Genomic DNA, 18,719 nt, shown 5'->3' on the forward strand with positions numbered 1-18,719 from the left:
AAAAAAGTTTCATATATTTAAATACAGACATAATTTTTAAAAATGAAATATATTTAAATGTGTAAAGTGCTCTGAATGAAATACTTGGAGGTGAGCAGCTATTGCCTGAAGGTATACCTGGATGAAATACTTAAACTGTTATAAATGGAGAATTGGATAGGATTTGGGGGGGGGGGGGTATCTTGTATTTGGAAAGTGCTGGTACTGGCTAAGAGAAGCAATTAGGCAAGAAGTGGGTTATATGTTAAGAAAAGGAATAAACAAATTAGGTGTGTGTGTGTGTACCAAAAACAGAAAAATGGGAAGGGATATAAAACTGGTTGGTTGTTTAGATTTACAGCATTTCCATCCAAAGCTATGCACTGCAAATGATGTCCTGACCATTGCATCTGTTTTGCAGGATGAAACAGCTGACTTTACAGGAAGAAAAACTCTACCCTTTCCATATGAGATCAGCTACATTACCTTAAGCTGAAAAGTCCTTATACAGGTTCTTCACATCTAGGATGGGATTCGAACCCAAGTCTTCCCAACCAAAGAGAATCATCTATAACAAATGAAGCTCTAAGGAAGGAGGACTACATCCTTTTCCTGTGTATCCGTCACTGTCAGACTTGGGAAAAATGGGGAAAAAAAAGGGATGTAGTTACTATGGGGGTAAAGAGTTTGGTTAACATAAGTAAAAAAAGGAGTTATATATGGGAATACAGACGAAAAGATATATGTAACTATAAGCCTATAAAATATACATCTATAACAACACACGCACACACATATAGAATGTCTGCAGTGGATGATGAGAAGGAGAGACTGACTGAGTGAGGAAGAGGTATATGGGAATTAAGCAAACCCGATGTTAATAAGACTGTAGAACTTGATAATATATCACCATATTTGGAAGGAATGTGCCAGGAAGTTGGCATCTGCCTTGACATATTTTCTTAATATGAGTCTTGCACTAGGTCGAGTTCCAAAGGAGTGTAAAAAGGGCAAGATTGTGCCACTCCATAAGGGAGATGACAGAACTCAAGCATCAAATTATAGACCATGTGTCAGGTGTTGTGGATAAAATGTTTGAAAGGCTGGTGTGAATCAGGATCCAGAATTGGGTTGACAACAGTAATATTATCTTTGATGGACAACAAGGATTTGCTAAAGGGAGATCATGTTTTAGTAATCTACTTATACTTTTTTTTTTAATTATCCCATAGTATTATTACACAAGATCATAGAGGTCAACTTCATGTATTCTATACAGTACCTTTTCTGGGTTGTTATAGAGTTCACATTTAGAAATATTCATACAAGTTAGTAAATGCAGTGGTGATGCTTCCTCGATGTTACAGATTTTCAGATGGGGAAGATTTTTTTGCCATTGCTAAACTTGATTGGTCTTGTGTGGCCAGTCTTGAGATGAGAGATCATGGTAGTGGCACAGCGATTAAACTTGCAGTTGATGGCTTCTGGTTTTTCTGCTGAATACCAGTGGTGAGTCATGTCCTGGAGTATCACTTGATGTTGCAGCCATTTTTGCTACTTCATCTGCAGTTTCATATCCTTAATAACTACAACTCTTTTTTTCCATTTTTCCCAAGTCTGATAGTGACGATACACGGGATGGAATCCATTGGAAAATTATTTCAGAATTCTTATATAGTTTGTTTATGTTTTTTGCTGTCTCTAAGTATCTCTTGATGGCTAGTGTAGCAGTTCTTAATAGCTTGAAGGACTGCTAAGGAATCTGTGAAAAATATTAATTCCTTTGAGTTTTGTTCATTCAAATGTTGCAGTGTTGTATTAATGGCTATTAATTCTGCATAGTATGAGTTGCATCCTATACTGTTGGTTGTTTTTAGCTCTATATTTTGAGAGCCATAGATGAGTATGCCGCTCCCAAAATTGCCATTTGGATTTTTGGAGCCATTTATGTAGATCTTTATTGAGTCAGGTCCATATTTCATTATTTTTGAAAGAGCTAATGATCTCAGGATTTTCTAGGCTTTTTTCTTGCATTTCCCTATTTTATCTCCATGATGGGAAAAAAGAAATGCTACTGTCGAAAATAAGGGGATAAACTATATTAAGGTGCCAGAAAACTAGCCATTTGGCTTTTTATCTTAACTAAAATATAATCACACCTTTATGGCATTTGTATAGTGAAGGTACGTAAGTTCTTTTCACTAAGCTTTGATATCTTCCAGGTCTACCTACTCACTAATGAGACCTCAAAAAAGGTTGAAACTGGTCTGGGTAGTGACCTCTCCTCATAATGTAATGACAGTATTACATCTCCTAGGAGCTGTGTTTTACATTATGAGAAAATATCAAGAATAGTGAGGGAGCTTGCTCCACCTTTACTTCGAATTGCCTTTGCCAATAGTTTTTCGGCTTGAAACTTATAGATCGTAGTTATCGATCTTTAGTTTCGCTTACTGGCTATAAAACAACAAAGGATGTTTATCCCCTTATTTTCTATATTAAGGTACCAGAAAACTAGCCATTTGGTTTTTTATCTTAACTAAAATGCTACTGTCATTAGATTATCCAGAAGGCACCATGAGGAGGTGACAGTCAGACTTTGCCCTCCTTACTTATTACAATAAGGTGATAGCAGCACTGGACATGGGAAATTGATACACAGTAGTACACACAGATTTTGTGAAGGCTTTTGATAGATTAACTCATGATAAGTTGATATTCAAAGTAGAGTGGATGGGGTTGGATATTGGACTAGTGCATTGGATTGAAGATTGGCTGTCTGATAGATATCAACAAGTTGTGTATGGAGAGCAATATCCCAGAAGAGGAAGTCACTAATGGAGTGCCTCAGGGGGTCTGTTTTATGGCCATTGCTGTTTAACCTGTATGTCCGCGTGGTTAGCCTAGTGGCTTTGCGCTTTGCAACCATATGCCTGGGGAAGGACTGTCCCAGATTCGATTCCTGTTGAAGACATAAGGAACTTGAGGATCTTCCTCAGGCATAGCCAAGTTAACCGGTCTTGGGCACGGGCAGTAGGGTTTTTTCCACCAGTTTATCTGGCGTTTTTCATCCCGCAAGCAGGCAAACCAGCCCCGTGAACATACGCCTCTACAGCCAAAAATATATCCCCCCAGTGGTGGACTAGGCAACAGGTTGGTTGGGAGTGGTACTAACAAGTAGTCACATCTAAGTAACATGCAGATTCTGCATAGGAAGCTGGAATAACGCGTAGTGAAAGAAGAAGCTGTTTAACCTGTATGTTAATGATAATGGCAAAGACTGGAATGGGGGATATACAGTTGTTTGCAGATGATGCAAAGCTGGATGAACTATGAGGAATACAGCAGATGTTGTGGCCTTACAAGAAGACTTGAATAAACTGAGTGAGTGGGCACTTGAGTGGGAATACCAGTTCAATGATGCAAAATGTATGGTTTTAAAATTTGAAAGAAAAAAAAAAAGATGGAATGTAGAATTTACTCTTGGTATATATATTGTCGGAGGTGGAGGAAATAAGAGATCATGGTGTGATGATGGATAATGATCTAAAATTTAGAGGACACATTGCCAAAATTGTGAGGACAACAATGAATTCTGGGAATGATGAGGAGGAGACTGACTTGTAGAAGTAAGGAGATTCTTGTTCAATTATATAAGGCTCTGATTAGGTCACATATGGACTATTGTGCACAAATTTGGTCACCTGGTTTTTCAAAAGGATGAAGAGATGTTGGAGAGGGTTCAGAGGCAACTGACCAAAATAGTTTCTGATCTCTGGAATGTTGAATATGAAGAAATGTTGAAAAGATGCAATTTGCAGAGCCTAGTGGACAAAAAGAAGAGGGGGGGATGATTTGATAGCGATGTACAAGTTGGTAAAGGGCTGTTATAGGATTAATGTTGAAGATTTTTTTTTTTCCATAAAACGGTGGAGAATAGGGAAGAACAAAAGGTCATCTCTGGAAGCTGTGTAAGAAGAGTATGAGCAAGGGAGTGAGAAGCAGGTTTTTTGCTTTCTTTTAGAGAAAGCTTGTGCCACAGTTATATTACTTATTTATTTGTTTAGAAGGCCAGGTATTTCGGTCTGAAACTTACAGATCATCTTCGGTGACAGTGACAGTCGATTACAAAGTAGAACACAAACAATGGATTGATTTGAAACAGAAAGAGCTGTGTGATGTTATATTTACAATGATGCTATGTTATAACTGATTAATTTATGTATCCTCAGTTATAACATTATGCTGCTGTAAGTATAACATCGCACATTTTCTTTTCTTTTGTGTTGTTTTAAAAACTAGCTGAAACCTGACATTGTCAATGGTTACAAATGGAGACAATACAATACGAGGGCATCTGGTATTAGTTGTTCTGTTACTTATATGACTTCCAAAGGAAATCTGTGGCTAGAATATAGCAATAAGCCTATAATGGCAGTTAACTGGATTCTGGATATGTACTTGGTCTCAAAACATGGACAGATAGCTCCGTTCCGATGTTTTATGGTTTAGGAAGGGAGGGGAGGAAGTACACCCTCCTGCATTTGAAGTAGTCTGTACAGATAGGTAGGCTACAGTTTCTGGTGGATTTTTAATGGCTCAAAAAAGGAATACTCTCAATTCTTCTCTCAACTCATGGGTTGGTGGGTAGCATGGGATTTTGACAGTGGTCTTCAGTTTTGTTCTGCTTCTGTTCTGAATATTACATCTATCTACATACTATTTTTGCACAGAGAATCCCTAGTTTCAAAAACATTATCGGCAATATTAAAACCTGTACTAGACCAAGTTGTAAATATGGTAAATTACATCAAGTCAAGACCTTCAAAAGCATGCCTTTTTAAAAAAAAACTTTGCATATCTATGGAAGCCAAGTATGAATCTTTGCTTCTGCACACTGAAATAAGATGGTTATCCAGGGGGGTAAAGTACTATTACAAATTTTAGAACTTAAGAATGAATTATTGGCCTTTTTTCAAAATGAAGGTAGAGATGCTTTTGTAAAATGACTTCAAAATGATATTTGGTGTGCTAAAATGGCGTATTTAGCCAATATTTTTAATTACTTATTATAGTGTTAATACAAGTATCCAAGGGAAAAATGAAAATATTTTGACATTCACTAACAAATTGTCAGCTTTTCAGAAAAAAAAAAAAAAAAGTATCTCTTTGGAAAAACCACATATCAAAAAGAAAGGAAAAAAAAATACAGTAGATATGTTTCCTTTGCTATAAAAAAATGTCAAGAGAATTATTTCCGTTATAACATTTAACAATATTGGAAGAAAAGATTTAAAGTTACTTTCCTTCCTTAAATACACACAATTATGACTGGATACGAAATCCATTTGGCACAGTTAACACATCGAGTTGTGAATTTTTGTTACAAGAAGAAGTAACAAGATCAATGGATCGTACTCTAAAAATGAAATTCTCTGAAATAACTCTTGAGAAATTTTGGATTTTTTCCAAGCCGAATACCCAGCTCTCTCCACAAGGGCACTGAAAATTTTGTTACAGTTTTCAACATCATAACTGAGTGAGCTCGGTCTTATTCTATATTGGTCTGTTCACTGAAATATGAGTGAACAGACCAATATAAAAACTAAAAAGCTTGAAAGTCTTACTAACATAAACAAAGAGACGAGGCCAGCTATATCACATATTAGACTGATATTGCTGAAATCTGTAAAACCCGACGAGCTCAAGTATCAAATTAAAATAAGTTCCATTTTTATAAAAGGCAAGTTCATGAATATTTTTATTGTTAGTTTTATTATTATTCAGGCCTCCATGGAGTCAAAAGACTCATCGTGGGAGGTCCTTCCTAAGAAGAAGTAACAAGATCAATGGAACATAAAGTCTGTCAAGACTCATCGAGGGATGGTCCCCTCCCCCCTAAGAAACACAAAGTCTATCATACCACTCCTTAAACTCATTGACCGTTCTTGCTCTCACCATTCCATCAGGCAATGCATTCCACGGTTCAACCACCCTCCATGCAAAGAAACCACTCCTCACCCTCTTGCTCACGGTTTCCTTTCGTAACTTCCAGGGATGGCCTCTTGTCATCACTCCTTCCCGCTGTTCAACCAAGCGAAAGAACTCCCCAGTGTCAACCCTGTAATCATCTCTCAACAGTTTAAAAGTCTCAATCATATCACCTCTCCTTCTTCTATCCACCAAAGTCTACAGTCCACATTCCCTCAGCCAATCCTCATAACCAAAATTGTACAGTCCTGAAACCATCTTTGTACCCTTTCCACAGTTAATTTATCATCTTCAAATCCTGGGGACCAAATCTGAGAACAATAGTCCAAGTGTGGTCTGATACAATGGAATGACAACCCTTTTATCTCTGCAGGTCAGTGTCCTTCTTATAATTGCAGCAATCCTCTGTGTTACCTTCACCACCTTTGCAATATGTCCTCTAAATTTCAGGTTTCCATCAATCATCAACCCCAGATCTCTTGTCTCCCCTACTTTCTCCAGTATAACTCCTCCTATAGAGTATGCAGCATTGCATCGATGTTTCCCAAACCTCAAGACCTTACATTTTTGCTGCATTAAACTGATACCCCAATTCATTTGCCCATTTATATAGCTTATTCAAATCCTCTTGCAGGGCTACCACATCTGCACTATTACTAATAATCCTTCTCTGCTTCGCATCATCTGCAAACAACTGAATATCCCCTTGCAATCCACTGGCAATGTCATTAATATAAAGGTTAAACGATATAGGTCCTAGTACTGAGCCCTGTGGGACCCCACTTGTAACCCTCTGCCTCCTTGAAACTGCTCCACCATCAACTCTCTGATACCTATCAGACAGCCAATCCTGAATCCAGTTGACCAATCTGACATTCAAACCCATGTGCTGCAACTTAAATATCAGCTTATCACGTGGCACCCTGTCAAATGCCTTCGCTAAGTCTAAGAAAATTGCAGTATATGCCTTACCCTTATCTAATGCTCTTGTAACTTTATTATAAAAGGCTAGCATATTGCTAAAACAAGAGTGCCCTTTCACAAATCCATGTCGACTCTCACAGATAACATTACCCTCATCTGCCCAATGCTGTATATGGTCCCTCACTACCTTCTCCAAGATCTTAACAACTACTGATGACACACAAACTGGCCTATAATTACACATTTCCAATCTGTTACCACCCTTATGCAATGGCACCATCTTACCTTCCTTCCATTCCCTGGGCACCTTTCCCGCAGCCAGACTTTCATTGAAAAGCCAGGTTAAAGGCACTGTCAGTTCCCTAGCACATTCTCTCAAAACTTGTGGTGAAATACGATCCAGTCCCAAAGCTTTACTGACATCCAGAGTACTCAGTATCTGAAACACACTCTCCTCCTGTACCTCTAAACCTAGAACCTGCCCTATCCCTCTAGGGCATCCCTCCACATTAAAACTGACTCTCCAGGATAAAGTGTTCATTGAACAATTCCACTATGTGGTAAGGAAGTCATCACTCACTTCATCAGTCACTCTATTCCCATTTTTATCCCACAATATCATTCTTCCATAGTCATTTCTCCTCCTACTGGCCACATAGCTAAAAAATTCCCTAGGATTTTCTTCGGATCTTAGGGCCAATCTCCTCTCATATTCAGTTTTGCCTTCCTTACCATACTAGTCACTCTTCTGGCCTCTCTTATATTCTTCATGCATCTTCTCTTCATCTTATATCTCTTCCATAGCCTCTGTTTTGCATGCAATTGCTGTTTAATATTGTTTGTCATCCGCTTTACTTGAAATTGTGTCCTCTTCTTCACTAGGGGTATACAACTTACCATTGCTGCTAACAAATATTCTTTCACAATTTCCCACGCACTAATGATATCCTGGCTTTCCAATTCCTCCCTCCATGAAACTTCCCGAAGTTGACATCTAAGACTACTATAATCATCTGCTTCATAATTCCACATAAGTTCCCGTCTCTTTGATACTCCTGCATGTCTATTCATTTTCCAAGTCAAAACCATATGGTCACTCTCTCCAACTGTTGGGAGAGATATCATCTCAGTTATTATCAACTCTCCTGATGCTATAACCAAATCCAAAACTTTTGAACCTCTTGTTCCCTCTGTTACATGTTGCCTAAGACATTTGTCCCTCAAGAATTCTAGAAATTCCATTTCCCTATTGCTACATGCATCTTCCTCTCTCCAATTTATATTGCTGTAGTTAAAATCTCCCATAACAATCATTCTTCTTTCACTTGCCAAACTCAACTGTCTAAACATCTCCTGGTCCCCATCCTCTGTGCTCCTGGGCCTGTAGCAACACCCCACTAAATATCCTATCTTGCCTACCTCTACCTCACACCACATGCTCTCAAAATCATTTGTCTCACTTCCTTCCAAAGCCTCCACTCTTAGAGGACATAGGTCGTCACTTATCATAAGCAGTACCCCACCACTACGCTTTCCCCTCGCAAAATTTTCCTGTCGAAAAATGCTGTACCCAGCGACTTCTATTCCTGTTATTATATCCTCTTCTTTCGACCATGTCACAGTGATCCGAATAATTTTTCGCCAGGCTGATGCTATCTACGCCACCAATTCCTCTCCCTTATTCCGGATACTCCTGGCATTAGTATAAAGCATATAAATGCCATTGTTTCTATACCCAGCATTATCCCCCTCTAGACTCCACTGGGTTCAGTGTTACCTGATGTCGTCTCCCTTCTACCAAGCATCCATTCCCACAAGAGGTCACCCCTGCTATCATCCTCCCTCGGACACACTGACTTGTTCAGAACAGCAATCTCTCCAGATGCCTACGTCCTTCCTCATTCAAATGTAAGCGGTCTCTCGCATACAATTTCTCTCTTTCCTCAAATACACTCCAAGCATCCACATATACCAGTTGTCACACAGTCTAGCTATTATGTCATTCAATATTACTGCTCTTCTGCTCAACTCATCATTATCATACCTAGGCAACACGCATGCTATTTTTCCTCTCTCTGTCTTCTTCCGTACAGCCTCAAGCAAAAATCTCATATCTCTCGCTGCCCAACTTACATTACCACTCAAGTCATTTGTTCCTACCATCGCAATCATCTCAACCACCCTTTCACCTTTCTTAATTGCCATGACCACCCTTTCTATTGTTCCTCCTGGCAAACACTCCTCACGCATCCTATCTTGAACACCATGGATCATTGAGTCCCCATACATCAGACCTCTTACCATTCCCTCTCTCCAATTGTTTCCATTCTCTCCTCTTCTTTCATTCCCATAGGTCTCGCTCATTCCCTCTCCTCTACTGCTATTTTCTTTTCTAACATTTCCATACCTCTCTCTCTCCTACTGTTTCCATTCTCTCCTCTTCTGACCCAAATTTTTCTTATAATCAAAAGTGTTCCGTGACTTTGAAAAGGTTAAGAATCACTGGTTTAGATCAATGAGATGACCTAAGTATGTATATGAAGAGACTCTTTCCAAGAAATTGTTTTCTATTATTATGTTTTTTGGTGTTACAAAATGATTAAACATGATTTTAGTTTTTCTCTGCTTATTTTAAAACCAACTTTTCTGCTTTCATGATGCAGATCTTCTATCATTATATTAAGGTCTTCTGGAGTGTATGCAAAAATTATATCATCTACATATCTTAGGTGCATTAAGTTTCTGTTATAAATTTTTATACCAAGGTTTGTCCAATTTATATTATTAAATATTTTTTGAAGGACTGCTGTAAAGATTTTGGGTGCTACTCATGTGAAGCTGGATTGTTGCAGTATGGTATACACTCCCTGATTCTGGAGTGCTTTGATTATTGAATTAGTTTTGATGGAATCAAATGCTTTTTCATAATCAATAAAGGCTGAACAGAAAGGCAGTTGTTTTTCTTCTCCTTTTGTCTATTTGTTTTACTGCATGGACATTTACTGCCGGCCTGGTTGGCCGAGTGGTTAGCATATCTGCTCTCCAGCCAAAAGGCTGCAGGTTCGAATCCCGCCGTGGTCATGGATGTTTGTCTGTGAAGTACTAGTGGTGGTGGTGGTGGTGGTCGGCGGTAGATGGCGTTGGCTTAGATGATGAAGGTAGTTGCGGTTGGTGGAGTGGTGTGTGAAACAAAGAGTTGCAGAGTAGGTGTCCTCCCTCGACGAGTCTTTGGACTTCCTGGAGGTGTTCTGTAATAATAATATGATCAATTGTGTTAAAGCCTTTACAGAATCCTGTCTGTTCTATAGGTTGATTTGAGTCTAGAAGAGGGGTAAATCTGTTTGTTATTATTTTTGTGAGAATTTTGTATACATTATAGAGAATGCTAATCGGTCTATAGTTCTTTACTGCTTCTATGCCTCCCTTTTTAAATAACAGTATCAGAGTAGCATATTTTCCAGTTTTCTGGTATCTTCCCCTCTTCTAGGCATAGATTTAGTAAAGTTTGTGACATTGTGAATTATGTTGTTTCCTCCCCATTTAATTACTTCTATGTAAATTAGTTTTATTTCATCCATTTGTTTTATTTCATCTGAAGTGAATGAGGGAATGAATTAGCATACACAATATCTCTTAAATTATTATCAATAAACTAATTAAAATAACTTGTCTTTCAGAAAAGGAGTACTTTAGGGGTCAGAGAGAAACTGAGATCTTCACCCCCTGTAAAGCATCAACAAGGACTGCTGACACATCGCTTTGTGGTACACTCCATTAGCAGGCATTATCAACCTAGAAGTGAATGAATGAAGATGGACTGGCAATTTCAGACTTTGCTTACTAAATTTTATTTTGTATTGGTTTAAATCACAAATAAACATGATGGTACAACACGAACAAATGTTAGAGTACGGTTGTTGAATGTCTGGCTTTTTCTACTTCAAGTATTGATATGCGCCTCTGACTGCATTCGTCTTGGATGTTTTCTATTACCGTGCTGTCATTGCTCGTTTCATTTAATCATCTTTCAAATTAATTAATCCAGACATCTAGAATATCAACCTTCAGTTTTCATGTCAATTTCATTATCCTTTTAACAACACTTTGCTTCCTCTATTTCTAAGCTTTTTCAATATTCTTCAGAATATATTATCCCCTTCCTGATAATTATTTTCTGTCATCTTAGAAGTCTTCCCATGATTTTTGTTTAGCTATTTTTACACACCACTTCACTTTCTTACATTTTTCTCTCTATTCTCTCAGAGAACATGCTGACTTACTGGCCAGGAGCTTCTGATATGTTTTTCTGCTTTTCTTTGACTGTCTCTAACTTCCTGAGTCCACACAGAGCTCTGATTTATCAATCCATGCAGACAACATTATCACAAGCCTATCTGGCTAAATCAGTCAAAATTTTATTCATTGTCTGCCAGTGAATCAGGAAGTTTTGGTTCTTGTTTTCAAGCTCATTCATTTTTTGATTGAATAATATTTGTGTATTATTCAATTATTTTGTGTATTATTATGCAACCTTGATTTCTTTTTAAAGAATATCGAGATAATAAAATATCTGTGAAGTACAATAATTCAATATCAAGCTGGAAACCAATAAATCGAGGAGTATGTCAGGGTTGCCCTCTCTCACCAGTTTTATTTAATATATACATAGATAAAATCATAAAAGAATGGAAGATAACTAATGAAGGAGGATTCAAGATAAACCGTAACACCAGATTAGCTACTCTTCTTTTTGCTGATGACCAAATAATCCTTGGAAATAATGAAGATGAACTACAAAAATCATTATGCAGTCTAAATAATCTGATAAAAACATATGGTATGGAAATATCAACAGACAAAACAAAAGTCGTGGCCTTCAAAGGTGCTAATCCAATAAGAAGCAAAATAGTAATAAACAACAAAATAATAGAGCAATTAAATACATTCAAATATTTAGGTTGCACAATGTCATATGAAAATGAAGCTGATATAGAGCCAAGATATCAAACTTTTTAAAAGTAACAGGCATTATAAATAAAATTTTTAAACCCAATTATGTACAAAAACACACACAAATAAGAATCTATAATACAGTTGCTAAACCAACCTTACTTTATGGCAGTGAGATATGGACAATAAAAAAAGCAGATGAAAGAAGAATTGAATCATCCGAAATGAAATTTCTTTGCAGAACTGAAGGAGTCACAATAATGGACAAAATGAAAAGCAGCGAAATCAGAAAAAAACTTGGAATTACAACCTCCCTAAATGAAACAGTGATTTGCTATAGAGAAAAATGGAAAGAACACATACTAAGAATGAATAGAAGCAGAATACCTAAACAAATTCTAAATTACCACCCAAAAGGTACTCGATGCAGAGGAAGACCCTTAAAAAGATGGAAATAAGTCCGGAACAGGCCATTTGGCCTATAAGCCTAGAAAGGAAGAAGAAGATTTCTTTTTAAAAAACTTTCTTACATATGATATTCAAATTTATTCTGCTCAAAACTAAATGTGAGAACATCAGTACTACATCAAATTCCTGGAATTTGAGTCTGGCCTGGCTTACCATACCACTGGATAGATAAAGAATTTTTCAGAATCAAATTGATTCTGAAATTGATTCGTATCTTAACTGTTCTGATTGTGAGGCTATAGCAAATTTTTGGAAAGTCATTGCAATTAACTGTACATATATGTATATGTACATTCTTTTATTATTATTATTACCTAAGACCCCAATGGAGTCAAGACACATCTAGGAGGTCCTTTTATCAAACATACAGCTCATCATACCATGCTTTAAACACACTCAAATTCTCTGCAGACACCACACTCTCAGGCAAGGCATTCCAATCATTCACAACTCTGCATGAAAAAACCTGATTCTCGCTCCCCCTACTCACACCCTCCTTATACAGTTTCCAGGGACCTCTGGTTCTCCCCTGATCTCCCACTATTTTCTGTAGAACCTCTCCAGCATTGATCCTATAACAACCCCTTAATAACTTGTAGGTCTCTATTATATCTCCCTTCGGCCCCCCTCCTCCTGTCTACCAGACTCTGCAAGTTGCATCTTCTCAATCTTTCCTCATACTCGACATTCCAGAGGTTAGAAACTACCTTAGTCAACTGTCTCTGGCCCCTCTCCAACACCTCTTCATCCTTCTGAAAACCAGGAGACCAAATCTGGGCACAATAGTCCATGTGTGGCCTAATCAAAGCCTTATACAATGGAACAAGAATCTCCCTATTTCTACAAGTTAGTGTCCTCTGCATCTTTCCCAGAAGCCTTTGTGATGTCTTCACAATTTTGGCTGCGTCCCCTAAATTTCATATCCTTATCCACTATCACCCCCAAATCTCTTATTTCCTCCACCTTCAACAATATATTGTCACCAAGCATACATTCTGCATCCCATTTTTGTTTTCCAAATTTTAAAACCTTATGTAATAATGAATGAGCTATGTAACTTGTATTTGGATTACAGAGCCAAAGAGTGTTTACTACTATTTATTCTGCTATCCCTCTCCCTGATGAAGACTTTTGTAACAAGGATGAAATATATAGGCATGCCACTGGTTACCCACTTCAAAAAAGGAGGAACCAGTGGCATGTCCCAGGGTTCTGTTCTTGTGCCCCTGATGTTTAACTTGTTTGTAAACGATATATCATGTGACTGGGAGATCTTCAGGTATTTGCTCATGATGCAAAGTTAGGAAGAATTATAAGTAGCACTGCTGATGTTAATTCCCTTCAGGAAGATCTGAATAGACTTTTTATTTGAACAAAAGAGTAGGGTTGTAGTTTTAATATCAATAAGTGCAAAGTGTTGTATGTTGAAGTGCAGAAATATAAGAAATATATAAGTGCAGAAATGTACTATTATCGATGGTGTCATACTGCAGGAAGTGAATGGGATTAGAGATTTGGGAGTGATGGTTGACAGTAGAATGAAGTTTAGAGAGCATATTGCTAGTGTTGCAAAGGCTGCACATCATAGTGCTGCTATGATAAGAAGCACTCTAACATGTAAGTATAAGGAATTGGTTGTGTCACTTTATAAGGCACTGGTCAGACCACACTTGGACTATTGTGCTCAAATTTGGTGACCTGGTTTTCAATGTGATGTGGAGACACTGGAGAGAGAGAGAGTCCAGAGATGAGTGACTAAGACAATATCGGGACTTTGGAATGCTAGCTATGGAGAGAGGTTGAAGAAATGTGGATTGCAGAGTTTGGTGGATTAGGAGGAAGAGAGGTGATATGATAGAGACATTTAAGTTAGTGAGATATTTTATCAGATTAATCCAGAGGGAATTATAAAACAAGTAGATAGTGAGAAGAATAAGAACTGGAGGTCATTCCTGGAAGTTGTGTAAAAGTGTGGTGAGGAGGGGGTGTGAGGAGCGTGAGGTTGTCAGTGAATGGAATGGAATGCATTACCAGAATGCGTTGTTAATTCAAGGAGTGTTAAGCATTTTAAGATTCTATATGATAAATATGTTTTCAGTTGAATGAACCTTCCACGATGAGTCTGCCAACTCCGTGGAAAGTGTAATAATAATAATAATAAATTCAACAGTAAAACAAAATCTTGAAACTATAAAGTTTCACAAAGAAGTATCACGTGACAAAGGAATGAATGAGTCATCATTATAAATGCTAATTAATAAGAAAGATCAAATAAAAAAAACATGGAATAGCCACAATATCGTATATGACAAAAGTGATTGTTAAACATAGAACTGTGATAAATAATATGGAACATCTTTCAATGATACCAAAAAATTACGGAGATTACTACCGTGTTAAGAGTACAGTGGGACCTCAGTTGTCGAACATAATTCATTCCTAAAGGCTGTTTGGGAACCAATTTGTTTGAAAATTGAAACCATTTTACCATAAGAATTAATGAAAATGGATTAATCCATTCTTAAACCCCCAAATGATAGCTTATTTAAACCTTTATAAGAGTACTTCATGCATAAAATTGTATACAAAAATAATGAAAATGCATAAAATCTTAAACAAAAAAGAATAAACACAATGAATAGATAAAATATAGATGAAAATTTAACTTCACTTTAACTATACAGAGGAGAGTTGATGGCATAAGAGGAAGGAGGTGAGGTGAGGAAGGGGAGTCCCCTTCCATAAAAACATCAGGTAACTGTCCTGGTTTTTTTTTCTCTTTCTCTTTTCCATCTCTTGGCAATGCTCGAGACAGACACACTGGGCCTCTGTCTCACTAAAATCCTGTTCAATGAGAATTGTTTTTGCCTGCATTTTAAAATGTTTCTGAAGTGAGACACAGCACTGTTATTGAAAAGGTTCATGATGCAGTTTGCTACAGCTTTGTCAGGGTGATATCTTTCCACAAAACTTTGCACTTCACCCCATTTCACACACATTTTTTCTTTGATCAAAGAACTAGGAACTTCCTCCCTTCCTTCCTCTCTGTCTGAAAACATTTCCTCCACCTCCATCTTTTGCTGCTCCTCCTGAAAGTATTACAATTCTTCCATGGTGAGCTAATTCCTGTGGTCCTCCACATCAGCATTGTCAACTTCCAAGCCCATGTTTTTGCCCAGAGACATAATATCATCGACAAGAGCAACATACTCAGCCTCAAAGCCCCCGATCTCTCTGGCTGCTACAGAGTCTGGCCACAATTTCCTCCAGGCTGAGTTCATGGTCCTGTAAGTCACTTGTGCCCAAGCTTTGTCAAGGATACTTAAGCAATGGAGGATATTGAAGTGATTTTTCCAGAATTCACTGAGTGTTAATTCTGTGTCAGAGGTCACTTCAAAACACCTTTGAAACAGTGCTTTGGTGTAGTTTCTTAACATTCGAAATGACCTGGTCCATGGGTTGGATTAGAGGAGTTGTGTTAGGGGGCAGGAACTTCGCTGTGATAAAATCAAACTCTTCCACTAACTCGAGGTCATTCCTGGAGTTAGTGGAAGAGTTTTTTTTCTTGGAAGTATTTTCTCACACTTGGGCAAAGACTTCATGGATCCACTCAATAAAAAATTGCCAGGTTACCCAAGCATTACTATTAGCTCTCCACATAACAGACAATTTACTTTTCATCGCGTTATTTTTCTTAAACACCCTCGGATTCTCAGAGTGGTACACAAGAAATGGCTTGACCTTGAAGTCCCCACTTACGTTTCCACATAGCAAAAGAGTCAGCCCGTCCTTCATTGGTTTATCTCCTGGCAATGCTTTTTCCTCCTGAGTGATGTAGGTCCTCTTTGGCAATTTTTTCCATAATAGGCCAGTTTCATCACAGTTGAACATTTGTTGGAGAAGAAAACCCTCAGCCTTTAGCTAGTCACTAAATTCTTGCACATACTTCTCAGCAGCTTCTTGGTTTGAACTCGCAGCCTCCCCACACTATGTATGCCACTTCTCTTAAATTTCTTGAATTACCCTCTACTAGCTTTGAACACATCAGTATCAGCACCCGTACCGGGGTTTTTCCTTCAACAGGTCATCATGTAATCGCCTTGCTTTTTCACAAATTATAGCCTCAGAAACACTATCACTAGCTAACAGTTTCTCATATATCCAAATCACTCCTCTTGCAACATCAGCTCCCTTGATCGCTTCTTTAATTTTGAATATTATACATTTTGAGTATTGGACTTTGCCATACCGAACTGCACAGCAAGATCCGAGACACAAACACCATTTTTATGTTTGGATATGATTTATTTTTTCACCTCTATCATGGTTCTGACAACTTTTCTTTTCACTTTGCTGCTATCACTATCCTTCTTCGGCCCCATGATGGCTTATTTAATAATAATTTATGAAAAACAACAAAAACACAAAGAAATCAAGAAAAGGCATCGAAAATTCGAGTGTCTGTACTGAGCGGAAGCTGCCGAGTAACTGACGCTCTCCCACTTTACATCTCAGCCTGCATAGCACGTGGTTACTGGTTTGCCTCTTCGGGAACCGAGATTCTGTTCGGAAACCAGTGCATTTTTTGTTCAGAAAATATGTTCGGGAACCGATTTGTTCAAGATGAGAGTCATTCAACAACTGAAATTCCACTGTAATTACTTATCATTAATTAATCTCTATAAGTTTATCAAAATGAATGTTGGTATCACACTAACATTAAAAGAAAGGATTTTAATGATATGGATTGCAGACTGCAATCAGAAAAAAATTCCATTAAGTCAGATGATTATTTGCTACAAAATTTCTCAATATTAAAAGAAGACTGAAAACAGAGGCTACAAGGATGAACAAATGTTTTATATTAAGAAAACAGGTTTGTTTTGGAAAAAGATGCCTTTGCACATTTATTTAGTAGAAAAAGAAAAAGTTGCAACCAGATATAAAACCTACAATTTGAATGTTATGGCACTCGGAAACCAGTGCATTTTTTGTTCAGAAAATATGTTCGGGAACCTATTTGTTCAAGATGAGAGTCATTCAACAACTGAAATTCCACTGTAATTACTTATCATTAAGTAATCTCTATAAGTTTATCAAAATGAATGTTGGTATCACACTAACATTAAAAGAAAGGATTTTAATGATATGGATTGCAGACTGCAATCAGAAAAAAATTCCATTAAGTCAGATGATTATTTGCTACAAAATTTCTCAATATTAAAAGAAGACTGAAAACAGAGGCTACAAGGATGAACAAATGTTTTATATTAAGAAAACAGGTTTGTTTTGGAAAAAGATGCCTTTGCACATTTATTTAGTAGAAAAAGAAAAAGTTGCAACCAGATATAAAACCTACAATTTGAATGTTATGGCACCCCATGTTTGGTAAACAAGCAAAGGCTTTAATTTAAAATCATCATGCATTTCCACCTAATAAAAGTGTCAGTCTTTTACTCACAGAACTTCTGAGCAGATCTTTATTTTTACAGAATGCATCTTTAGCTATGGCTGTTCTTATTTTTATTTTATATATATTCAATTATCAACAATAAAAATCTTTACTACTTTTTTTTATTTTAATCCTTAATTTTTCTGTGTACATTAATTAGTATTTCTGGTGAGCTTGCAGTAAACAAACACACTACTTTATAAGACATTATTATAATATTTTAAACTGTGATGTTTTGCATGGCACAGAATACAGCACATATCAATTCATTAGTCTTATTTTTTATGTGGAAATAACTAGGTAAACATTTCACAAATTTAACAAATTATATTGAACCACTGAAGCTTACTTAAGAATAAAATTATTCAAATGTTCTGAAACCTCAAAACATGAACATCAATTTTTACTACATGAGCAGTCTCTTTACTGAAAATGTTATGCACAATACTCCACAGAATGTTTTATTCTCTTCTCACAAATCATATCTGTGAACACATCTATCCACAAACCACTTCAGAAGTTTCTTTAATATGCATTGAAATTTCTCCACTAACTGTACCATTTTTATTAAGCTTTCTGCCTACTTTGCAAGTCTTTACAAATGATAATATCTTTCACATATGACCATGAAAGATCTCTTTGCATTCTATGAGTGCAATCCTCTTGATTGAGATGGCATTGTGCAAGATTAAGTCATAAAATGCTTTAATGAACTTTTTTTTTTGCTTTAGTGGTACCTACGTGATATATCTTGTTATACTGCATGAGACAAGATGAAAAACTGAAGATTTGTTATATCTGTCTAATTGAAAACAAATCTCTAATTAAAGCATAAATACAGAAAAAGTAGCTCAAAATTTGGTGAGAGTGAATAAATAAGAGTGTGCATTTCTATTTAATATTTATTTATTGTATGGAATGGCATCTTGTAGTTTCCATGCATTAATCCCATACA

The 18,719-nt window shown here is 37.0% G+C and overlaps 1 protein-coding gene across 1 annotated transcript in view; it reads right to left on the reverse strand.

Annotated features, from left to right (window-relative positions):
* LOC150110306 (glyoxylate reductase/hydroxypyruvate reductase-like) overlaps window positions 1-18,719 on the reverse strand; it is a 207,802-nt gene that overhangs the window by 170,341 nt on the left and 18,742 nt on the right. The window lies entirely within an intron of this gene.

Source organism: Typopeltis vanoorti, chromosome 1 (genome assembly GCF_054136105.1).
Source record: "Typopeltis vanoorti isolate ZY-2024b chromosome 1, IOZ_Tvanoo_1.0, whole genome shotgun sequence".
Lineage (NCBI taxonomy): Eukaryota > Metazoa > Arthropoda > Arachnida > Uropygi > Thelyphonidae > Typopeltis > Typopeltis vanoorti.